Source organism: Agrilus planipennis, unplaced genomic scaffold (genome assembly GCF_000699045.2).
Source record: "Agrilus planipennis isolate EAB-ADULT unplaced genomic scaffold, Apla_2.0 scaffold305, whole genome shotgun sequence".
Lineage (NCBI taxonomy): Eukaryota > Metazoa > Arthropoda > Insecta > Coleoptera > Buprestidae > Agrilus > Agrilus planipennis.
Window position 1 is genome coordinate 37,281 of NW_020439432.1, and position 12,086 is coordinate 49,366.

Sequence of the window (12,086 nt, forward strand, 5' to 3'; positions counted from 1 at the left end):
GGCACAAGTTGACAGGATGCATTAGCGTCGACCCATCAAAGGATTTCAATATGCATGGATGAACTGCTTTTAGTCTTGACTAACGATTTTGCGGAAATGAGGAGGAAATATCGTGTTAATGACGAACACATACTTTCGTTATTTTTCTATTCTTAGGCAACGAGATCATTTTCTAAAAACGAAACTAATTACAGATTCACGAATGTTAGAGTAGATTATTCTTGATAAACATATGTTCCAATGAATATTTTGAATTACCAGAATGAACAATTTTTTGAATAACTAACACTTCGTTACCTCAATATAAGAATAGATGAAAATTAATACCTATGAATAAGTGAGTATTGTGATTTACATACTAACAAGGTAAATATGAAATTAATTTTTTATCATCAAGAATTAAATTTGTTTTTTTCATTATTCTGAAAGCTTTTGTGATATAATGATATATCTCCTGAAAGTATTACTTTGTGCTAATAATAATAATTTTATATTTTTTTCAGAAATGCAAAAGCAAAAGCAACCCCTGCTAGGTCTAAGCATAATATTTCTGATGCGAAACATTAAATTTTCTTCAAAAGAGATTTTCTTAAATTCTTGTACGTAACTGTTATTATGATAATTATAATACCTCCTAAAAAATCTGAAAGAACTGGGTGATACATCGTTAACAATTAATAAATAGTCATTTTATGAAGCCCCTACAGGTTACAGATTGGTATGTTCGCATATCTTTTCATTATGAGTAGAATTAATATAATGTTTAATTTTCAGTTTGCAATTGACTATAACGCTGCATTTAGCACTTAAGGTGATATTTTTTTGAGTATGTGACAATATAGGTATACTACGAACTTGGTCTGTATTCTGTCGAAACTGCCAGACCCGGAACGCGATTTCGATCTTTTTGGATCTCATCAGCGCGTCGGCAGTTTCGACTTCGAATTATTTTATTCGATTATGGTAACGTGCCTACCACGATGAGGTGAACTACGCCGGGATTCGTTTCAGCAAGTAGATATCCATATATTTAAATGGACCTTGTTGGACTATACGTATTTCTAGAATGTAGCATCGTACTACAGATGGCGTTTATCACGCCATTTGTGGTATTTTCGAAAACGCGCTGTTAAGGCAGCAGGTAAAAGTTGGTCTGTGTTCTGTCGGGCTGCCTGCGACGCGCTGATGAGATCGAAAAAGATCGAAATCGCGATCCGCATCTGGCAGTTTCGACAGGATACAGACCATTTCGAATTATTTTATTCAAGTCATTGAATAAAACTATTCACTGCATAACTACTCGATCTTGAAATCGAGTTTGGCCAGTGACTGATACACACCCACTTAATTGACTTTATTTTTTCTAAATTGAAAATTTATTAATTACTACGTGAGTGATCAAACCGCTTAATCTTTTTCTACACTGCTTTAATCCTAATTAATCTTCCGAATAAAAAAGAAACACCTAACGCGAAACAATAGATTAGCGAAAAAGGACAGGACAGTAACAATGACTTGGATGTTTACAAGAAATAAATTACTCGCCTAAGTCCTTACCGGTTGTTGTTGTTCAATTCCTCATTCTCATTAGATGACAGACAATTTTTTCATGTAGGCATATCAGTATTAATGCACATACCATGTCGATGTTAAATCAGGGACACTACAGACTGAGAGAGGACAAAAAAATAATGGATGTCTTTGATTCCGTTTCGTACATTCGCAGCCCACACGTTATAATTTATTGGAGACAATCCCACCGGAGACGTGTACGGCCTTTTTGATTTAAAATACTTTGACCGATAGACGACAGACAACTATTTCTAACTACTCTTTTGTTGCTATCATATATGTATAGTTATACTTCGACAAATTAGAGACGAATTATTTATATTTTAAAGAAGTCAACAATAGATGCTAACAGGATAGGAGACTCCTATAACTGTAACAACAGAGATGCGATTTATTTGAAAAACTTGGATTTAAAATGTAAATACAAAATTAAAAATACCTATCTTTATTTCGCATTTAAAAAACATTTCGTATTTTATTTAAAATACTTTTCCAAGCGTATTTTCTATTTGTAAAATGCAAAATACATTTTTGCCGTTAAAAGTTTTGCTACTATCACCGATCAAACATTGTATAAAATAACGAAAGAAAGTTGCTCACATTAGAAGCTGAAAAGGGGGCAAAGAGACATTCCATAAATGCCTTCTAATTCTTTAACTGAAAAGAGCTCAAAAAATACTAAATTCCTTGGAAATGAATAATCTAAAATATTGAATCGATATTGTTTTCCGGGTTCAANTGCAGAAGTGAATCGAGAAATAAATTGACAGTGATAGCAGTGAAATAAATAGGGCAGTGAATAGTGATATATCAACAGTAGTGTAAATAAATAGAATAATTCATAACCTAAGTAATAATTTAATAGTGTTTTTGAGTTCTTCAATAATTAGTATAAATAAACAGTTTTTGTCGTTATCAGTATTAGAATAAGTTAATTTTGTTAAACCCACGAACATTAGAATACTTTATGTTTGAAGATCGTGTAATAACTTTTCTTTTAAAACTAAGGAAAAACACGCACACGTGTGCACCGAATTACCGAACATTCTTTTTTCTTCTAAATCCTATTATTATTGTTATTATTATTAGCACACACACACACTTTGACGTTATCCGTTTTCTCGAAAAGCTTTCTTTCGTTATATCTTATGGGATAAAAAAACTTTTCTGCAATTACCGTTAAGCTCAAATATCTCCTAAGCTGTCAACAAACAATATCAAACTTAAACTTGGAAAAGCGCTTACTACTATTCGTTTCAAAAAAGAAAATGCTTTCGTTGGTTAGGGCGGACATACATCGTCATCGTCTGAGTTTAGGTGTAGGGAGTAATCTTCGAAATTATCTATTCGATTTCAAAAATTGATTTATAAATATTTACGATAGACCTTTAGGGTTGGCATAGAATGTGTATTATTCCGTTCAAATAGTAAATGTTTTCATGAAGAAAAAATGAGCCAATGCCTACAAGATTTTTTTAAAAAATATTGTGTACTTAAGTAAATAAAGAAAATTAAATAGGTATTACAAAAAAGTATTTATTTGGAAATAAGTATTTTGCATTGAGCATTTAAAGTACAAAAGGGAAATCTGTTTTGTATTTTACATTTGAAATAAATCAAAAGGAATAATTTCGTTATACCTACACCCGAACTTCTACATACATATAATTCGAAATCTTTACTACTCCGAATATTTTTTGTTCCCATTACATACATATTGTTTTATATTTATTTTGAACACTTGTCTCCTTAAATCGTACTTCAATTGCCTTTATTAATATCCTCCAGGACAATCAATTGCAGCGACAGCCATAAACATAAATAACTAAATTAATATGTTTGACGGCTTTTCAAATTGCAAGAAGGGTATAAACGGGCTCTGTGAAAACACAGTATGTAAAATTTAGGTAACTTTCCAAAATTAGGCGGCTTTTTTCTATGTATGCAGATCATTGTGATTTATTATTATATCAATTACAAAGGGCTAAACAATCTGTGAATAGGTAGGTATTGAACGTTCGAAGATTACCTCAAAAAATGAAACCTAAGTAAATCTTTTTTGTTTTTAATACTATACATATAATGCTAATAGCGAGCAGTTTCTTTAATTACGTCTTAAATGCAGCGATTCAGGCAAATTATCTATACGACAATTAATTATCAAGTAAGAAATAACATGATGAATCATTTTCTTTGCCTGCAACACGACATTATAAATTATCTTTAGTAAATATTGTATAATTTCTCGTTAGGTTTTTTTTAAGTTTATGTCTTTTTCATTCAGATCCACTTTTCTAGAGATCCCATTAAACAAGTGATTTAAAAACTGTGAATTCGTTAATCAAACTAATTTGTAAGCAGCAACGATGAATATTTATACCAAGTCGTTTTAAGTTTTATGTACATATTTATAAGTATATAAAATGAGTCAAGATTAATTTGTTTCGAACGCATATTCTCTAGCTTACATTTTAATATGTAATTAGTACCTCAATAGATTACGAAATGAAAATTGTTTAGTTCAATGCAACTATGTGATTTAAATTCAATTTAAAAGAGATTACTACGACAAGGAAAAATATACATTATGAATTACAGTTTTATCCTGTCCAAGTTTGAGCAAACTGTAAAATTGTACTCTCTAAATGTGTAATGATATAATTTTTGCCTCTAATAATTGCAGTTTAGATTTACATATCCCATAAAATTGCAGAAAAATCTTCGTCTACTATCCTTACTTCTTACAATATAATTTTTCCGTGTAGACTATACATTCATATATCTATATCCGTAATAATAAATAATGTGCTTCATTTTATGTTTTGTTAAAAAAATCTTCTTAATACTTTAGTATGATAGGAGACAGTTTCAATTTTTTTACCCCTTTAATACATGTATGTAACAAAAAGCGCGATAACAAGGTGGATTTCCGCGACTAAACTCTTTCGTGAAAATATTCATTTGAGTGTCGGGTTCAAAAATTCATGAATACACTCCGGGGGAGATGCAGACCGCTATTATTATTATTCAACGGTGCGAGTTTGCTCCCTGAGCACATCAACAATATTTGCCAGAGATGCATAAGATGAAAATCGATGAATGCAAAACTTACTCCTCCTGCTGCCTCATTGCTCTCCAGTTTAATCCGAATCGGTTTTTCGCACAACACACTATGATGTAGGTACCTATCTCTAAACATTCATCGATACAATACCCGGTAAGCGTACGTGATATACTTCTCGCCTCAATAACCCTTTTTATATGGTATAGGTATGTGCATACATCGCGTATGCTCCTAGATATTCCGAGAACACGAAAAATCGAATAGTTCAGCGATTAATGCTAGTAGCCGAATTATATATGTCTACGCATGTGGTTGGTACTTCACCCACAAACAATAAATATTTCCCGTATTTAACGCAAGTGATTACCTGCGTACGTTACGTATGAATGTAGTACCGGAGCCAGATAAAGAACATACAAGTACGATGTTTCACCGAAGACTATAGCTCACGCTCACGCTCACGCGGAACATCGGTCGCAAAGCTCCGGCAGAGTGAAATAGTGGCGAAGCTTTAATAAAACGCGCGCGCGTACCCGATACGACAGCCCAAACCTACTGACGATGACGGCCACATTTCAGTGCCACGGCTCACGACAGAAGATGTTTAACCGGAACTGACCGTACGTACTGACTGCAGGCAGCCAACACTGAAATATTATTATTGTTGTTGTAAAAGCGAACGCGTCGACGACATACGAGCGTCGCGACGCTCGCTTCTTGCAGCAAGGACAATGCCACTGGAATACAAAATACTCATCGTCAGTGCGATGTACTTACTAGTAGTATGTTGGTGCCACCGGAGGACGAGAGTGACTGTCCTTTCAACGGAATTTAATGGATGGAAGTTGACAGGATGCGTTACGTCGACCCATCAAAGGATTTCAATTTGCATGGATGAACTGCTTTTAGTCTTGACTAACGATTTTGCGGAAATGAGGAGGAAATATCGTGTTAATGACGAACACATACTTTCGTTATTTTTTATCCAACGCGATCATTTTCTAAAAACGAAACTAATTACACATCCACGAATGTTAGAGTAGATTATTCTTGATAAACATGTGTTCCAATGAATATTTTGAATTACCAGAATGAACAATTTTTTGAATAACTAACAGTTCGTTACCTCAATATGTACCCAAATTCGCGCCTGAAAGGCATTATCCTGCTTTAGTTCTGCTAATGTACTTCTAATAAGAATAGATGAAAATTAATACCTATGAATAAGTGAGTATTGCAATTTACATACTAACAAAGTAAATATGAAATTAATTTTTTATCATCATTAGATTTAAATTTATTTTTTTCATTATTCTGAAAACTTTTGTGATATAATGATATATCTCCTGAAATGTATTACCTTGTACTAATAATTTTATATTTTTTTCAGAAATGCAAAAGCAAAAGCAACCTCTGCTAGGTCTAAGCATAATATTTCTGATGCGAAACATTAAATTTTTTAATCTTGACCGAAGATTTTGCGGAAATGAGGAGAGAATATCTTGCTAATGACGAACTCATACTTTCGTCATTTTTGTCTTGTAGCAACGCAACCATTTTCTTAAAATGGAACTACATACTTACACATCCAAGAATATTGCAGGAGATTTTTCTTGATAAACATGTATTGCAATACACACGCATAAAAATAGTGAAAAAAGGCATCAATGCATCCTTGAAGGACATGGTTTTACCATTGACCGTTTTCTGAATGGTGGTTTCTAGTAAAGCAAATATGTATTTGAATTGTATTTGTTCAAACATTTTACATCAAAATCCAACTGGCAATTTTTTGCACTAATGTTGGTGCTGCCGAAGAACTAATGTCGCGTACTCGGTTTTTCAGTACCGTCCAAAACCGCCATCCGATGCTCCTCTAGTAGAACCTTAAGTGGTATATCACAAAAGATTTTTGAGCGGCTGGACGACTTAATTTTAATTAAATTAATTAAACCTCTAGATTTCGCCATGTTTTTCCTAATAAAGCTCTAATTCACTTAGGTATAGGTACATGTAGGTTTCGTTATTTTCCAGTGTTTAACTAAATTTTTAGGTTTTTGATTATAAAGAACGGATTCTATAATTATTGATTGCCATGTGACAGCAACATATCACTGATAAATTTCTACCTAATTACCAACATTGTATTGACTTAATAACATTATTTACAAAGCAACAATCGGTTGATACTTTGACTAACGGAAATTGCAAAAAAATTAATTATGTACTTAAGCTAGTACCAACAACTCTGCTTCTGTGTATAATAAATATATATTATCGTGTTTTCGTACTTTAATTGGGTCCCGTGTAATTAGAGAATAAAAACTTTATTTTAACAAATGCGATTCACAGATCTAAATTACAATTATTAATCTTGAGGATGTTTATTTTGTGACCATTAAATGTAAAATGTAAAATATCAGCGAGTTAGCCACAATTAGAAGTGAAAGTGTCCTTGCTCTTTATAAGTATCTCATGTAAGAAAAAACTCGCTATAACGTAACGCGAATTGTGACCGTGTTTTGTACTAACTACCGCTAAGTTGTTACACCTTTATGCAACAATTTGCAGCAGTTCACAATATTCTTTTGTATAGGTGGTGGTTATAGACTGGTTACAGACGCACTATGAAACAACTGCAATTATAAACACAAATACAATAATGCAAATGCGGTCAGATATTAAATGAAATACACGTGTAGGTATGGTTAAAAAATTATATTTCATTAACCAGTACATTATTAATTATTAGTTAAACTTTCCGGAAGAGGTCACATCGAATAAAATGCTTAATGGTGTTATTTTCGAAATTTTAGTTAAGTAATACACACTCTTTAGACTTCAAATTTTTCATAAACTGTCTATTCTCAAAATGTTCAGTTTCTTACTCCGTCAAATGGTTTCAAACTGATATACAGTAGAACCTCCATAACTCGAACATCAAGGGAGACGAGTTATAGCTTTCGACTCATGGCGGATTTTGATTCGACTTGTAGAGGTTAACATTTGGTGTACTTGCATTATCAGCAAATCCTTAAAGTCGATAACTTAGTTTTCTTCGAACTATAGACGTTATAAGTTTCAAATTATCGAGTTGTAAAAATTGTAAAATAAAATATTGCTATAAAGAGCATACGTAATCCTAAAATGTAGCATCGTGTTACAGATGGCGTTCACTGCGCCATTTGTAGTATCTTCTAAAACATTGCTATGTTCGAGATACAGAGGTCCAATTTAATTTTTCGAGTTATAAAGGGAAAATATGTACCATAATGACTGGCAGAGACTCACTGAGGGTTGAGATTTCGAGTAAAGGAGGTTTTGGGGCTTGAAGGGAAGGGAACAAAACATTTTTTTCGAGTTTTGGAGGTTTTCGACTTATCGAGATTCGACTTGAAGAGGTTCTACTGTACTCGATTTTTAGCTATAATTAGCCTGCTTGACTATTGTAGAACAACAACCCTTTACTGTATACGCGCCATGTAGAAATGTTCGTAAAAAAATTGTTTTTAAATGTTCTCAAAATTTTTATAATCATTTTCTTACTCCGTCAAAGTGTTTTCTAAATGATATACTAGATTTTTTACTATAATTAGCTTGCTGGTCTATTGTAGAACGATAATCCTTGCTCGTGTAAGAATAAGGGTTCGTCAGAATACAGAAAATTTTCCTAAAGTGAATCTGATTTAACATCGGCTTTACCACAGCAGAAAATTTGACTTCAATGAGTCATCTCGCAGTGGAAGTTGAACGTTTTGACGGTAAGTCACCGCTGTGATATTGTGAATGCATAAATTAGCGGACGTAAAAAAATGAAATACCTGACTCTTGGTATCATCAAATATCTAGTCGAAGATATCACAGCACATAAATATACAAAGTGAATGCTCTACACGTTCGACGAAATTCACCGGAACAAGCATTTCAGTTCGTTGTAGACAATTTTCATTGCATAAAGCATAAAAAGTAACAGTAAGTTACAATTTCTTACCCAAGATGATATGACGAGTCCGATAATCTCCGTCTTCCTTGCATGTTCATCCACAAAAAAATTATTTTTGTAACTAAATCTACTGTTCAAGTGTAACGTACTGTTTCGTTACAGAGAATAACTGTTTCGTTCTATTTATACTTTGAATAAGAAGCTTAATAGTAAAATAGTAGTAGTAGTAGTAGTATTATTTTACTTTGATGCCACAATAATGGAATAATAATAGTCGAAACCTAATTTTTAATAAATAAGGACGTCATTTAATAATAATTCTGTATTTTGTGGGGTCATCAAAAAGGTTAGTTAGATACGTCAAACTTTCCAAAAATAGAACAACCTAAATCTATCTGCTAAAAATTATCTAAACTAAACTAAAGTCTACCTCTACATCTCATACTATCTAGCCTATTTCTCAATGACTTCTATAACTCCTTCTATTCCTACTCTTTCTAATATCTGCTCATTTTTACCCTTTTATGACACCACACCCCTCTTACTTTTTCTCTTCCGCTGAAAGCCCAATTTTGGTATTGGACTTGGTCTTGAACTTTTAAAGAAAATACTGTCGATTGTTGTGAATGTTCTGAAAACTCAAGAACTTATCCTTTCCCCAATGCATAAATTGACCCTTACTCCAACGCATAAATTGACCTTTAAGCGAACAAAATAGTACAAGGTACTTGAAAGAAGTAAAAAATCATCACCATCAGTCCTAAGACTGGTTGGACACATACCTCCACTCTTTCCTATCCTAAGCTAAACTTTGCATTCCCCTAAAACTAGAACAGCCTACATCTTTAACTATTTGCGAACAGTAATACAATATAGGTCTACCTCTGCCCCTCCTAACATCCGTTTCTGCCCCTAATATGTCTCTGACTAGACCTTCATGCCTGAGAAGGTGTTATTTCTAACCTTCTCTATCCACGGTATCCTCATCATTCGCCTGTAACACCACCTTTCGAACGCTTCTAACCTTTTCTTTTCCGCGCGCCCAAGTATAAAATATAGAAACAAAATTAGTTTATCTCTATATTTCAACCATGTCTCATCCAGACATTATGAACAAAGAACACTTACTTCGTATTTACATTCTTATAGATCCCTTTCTTCAAACAGTGATAATGTTTATTTTTCTTTACGTTTGGTGTTAAAATCTAGTAAAACAAACTGGAAATTGTAAATACTAAAAATGCTTAGTTCCAAAAAAGGAATATATATTACAGTTTCTTCAAATAGTTTAACTCATAAATCCACTGGAAGTAATAATTTTTCGTTTAGTTTTGCATATTAGGTCTTGGTTTTAATCTTAGTCTTTTTCGTTTCGCCTTGGTCTTGTACAAGGTATAAAGACAGTCTTGCTCTTCATCTTGCAAAACCAATAATTTCAGGTTGGGTTAAAAAGTAAACCAAACAAATAAAAGTAACGTCCCCCTTACATGGAGTTTACATTGTACCAAATATTTCTTTATCATCTTTTACATGATCGTACGGATTAGATTGATGTTTTATACCACTTAATAGCATAGCGTTGGTTTTCGCTTAACATTTTCTTTAAAAGAAACGATCATTAACATATTTTCACGCCTGGCATTTGCCTATGGTCTTTATTTTGCAAATCAGGTTTTCCGCCACTGCGATGTGTAGTAACGCAATATTTTACGTCTATACCAACACACACTTGTAAATATAGACACAGACTTCTTTTACACATGTTTCCATGTCTGTTCGTTTGATGTGTGCATCACGTGATAAATAATCGTAAAAAATGCAACAAGAGTTATTGCCCTGCTGGCACGTCGACTTTGTAAAATAATGCAGTGTCCCGAGATGGCATCACAATATAAAATTCCTGTTTAACCCGCTATGAATCATGGCCATCTTTGATTAACGGTTACAACTTGGCGGTAACAAACGCGTGCGAAAAAGACAATTGATGTGCCCCGGCCAGGCTTGATGGGATTAGCAATACTTATGTATATATCGCATTTGTTTATGTAGTTAACATATTGTTAAACTTATTATTTGTTGTACACACACGGATTTTGTCTCTATTATTACTTTGACGACGACGCCTTAGAATGTAAATCATCTATTATTCGCGCACACGGGGTGTGACAAAATGACCTCAATTTAAGGTTGAACCACTTTTCATTTACGAAAAAATAGGTTTTTCATATTTAAAAATGTTTCCCATTATCAGGGGTGAATTCAGAAAATGCGCTTAGCAATCATTTGTTATAGTAAGATTAGTACATGCAGTAGTGCATACTTATAAATTTGTTTTGAGTGCGTTTTACCCGAAATACAACTCAACACAGAGAAAATGAAAAACGAAAACTTACCCAAATATTAAAGCGATATTTACAATTTATCCCAATAGCCCATTGCTTCAGAAGCGAAAATAATAAAAATTACAATTTAGACCCGAATTTGTAAAAATAAAATCCCAAAAGAAATGAATTTATATGGTTGTTCGGAAAGTCATTTCGTTTTTTTTTGTAGAAATGAAAGACAGTTTTCGTATAATAAACAAATACTTTATTAAATTATATATTGACCGTTCTGGTCCAACACCTTTTGCCATCTTTCTGGTAGTAGCATAATTCCACGCTCATAAAATTTTTGGTCTTTGCTGGCAAAAAACTGATCGAGGAGGTTTTTGACCTCCTCATTTGAGGTGAAGGTTTTACCGTCTAAAAAATTTTGGAGTGACCGGAACAAATAATAATCCGATGGTGCCAGGTCTGGAGAATATGGTGGGTGTAGCATTGTATCCCATTCAAGCTGTAAAAGCTTTTGGCGAGTGACCAAACTTGTGTGAGGTCTCGCGTTGTCTTGGTGAAACACTACACCTTTCCTGTTGATTAGTTCTGACCTTTTCTGTTGAAGTGCATCATTCAGTTTGTCCAGCTGATGACAGTAGACTTCCGAATTAATCGTTGTGTTATCCGGTAAAAGCTCAAAAAAAACGATTCCTTTAAAATCCCACCAAACAGACAGCATCACCTTTTTTTGGTGAATATCGGCTTTGGAAATGGTTTGAGCCGGTTCATCTTTTTTGCTCCATGACCTCTTGCGTTTGACGTTGTTGTATACAACCCATTTTTCGTCCCCAGTGATGATGCGCTTCAAAAACGGATCATTTTCGTGACGTTTGAGAAGCGAATCGCAGACGTTAATGCGACGACACAGATTTCTCTCTGTGAGAACATGGGGATCCCATACATCGAGCTTCGAGGATAATCCCAGGCCTTTCAAGTGGTCATAAACTGTTGAATTTGATAAAAACCTCAATCCGATCTCACGTCTTTATCAGCTTCAACCGGCCTTCCCGAACGTGGTGCATCTTCGACATCAAAACTGCCGGATCGAAATTTAGCGAACCAGTTCTGGCACTGGCGTACTGTCAACACACCTTCTCCATACACATCAGTCAATTTCTTTCTGGCTTGAACA

The 12,086-nt window shown here is 33.7% G+C and overlaps 1 protein-coding gene across 6 annotated transcripts in view; it reads right to left on the reverse strand.

Moving 5' to 3' along the window:
* LOC108741540 overlaps nt 1-12,086 on the reverse strand; it is a 234,553-nt gene that overhangs the window by 31,195 nt on the left and 191,272 nt on the right. Inside the window, exon 1 of one of the 6 annotated variants that reach the window (XM_018476374.1) lies at nt 4,685-5,224. The exons of the other annotated variants lie outside the window; for them this stretch is intronic. The gene's annotated coding sequence lies outside the window, so the exon portion shown is untranslated. Of the gene's footprint in view, nt 1-4,684; nt 5,225-12,086 lie in introns of those variants that run through there. 6 annotated transcript variants of the gene reach the window in all.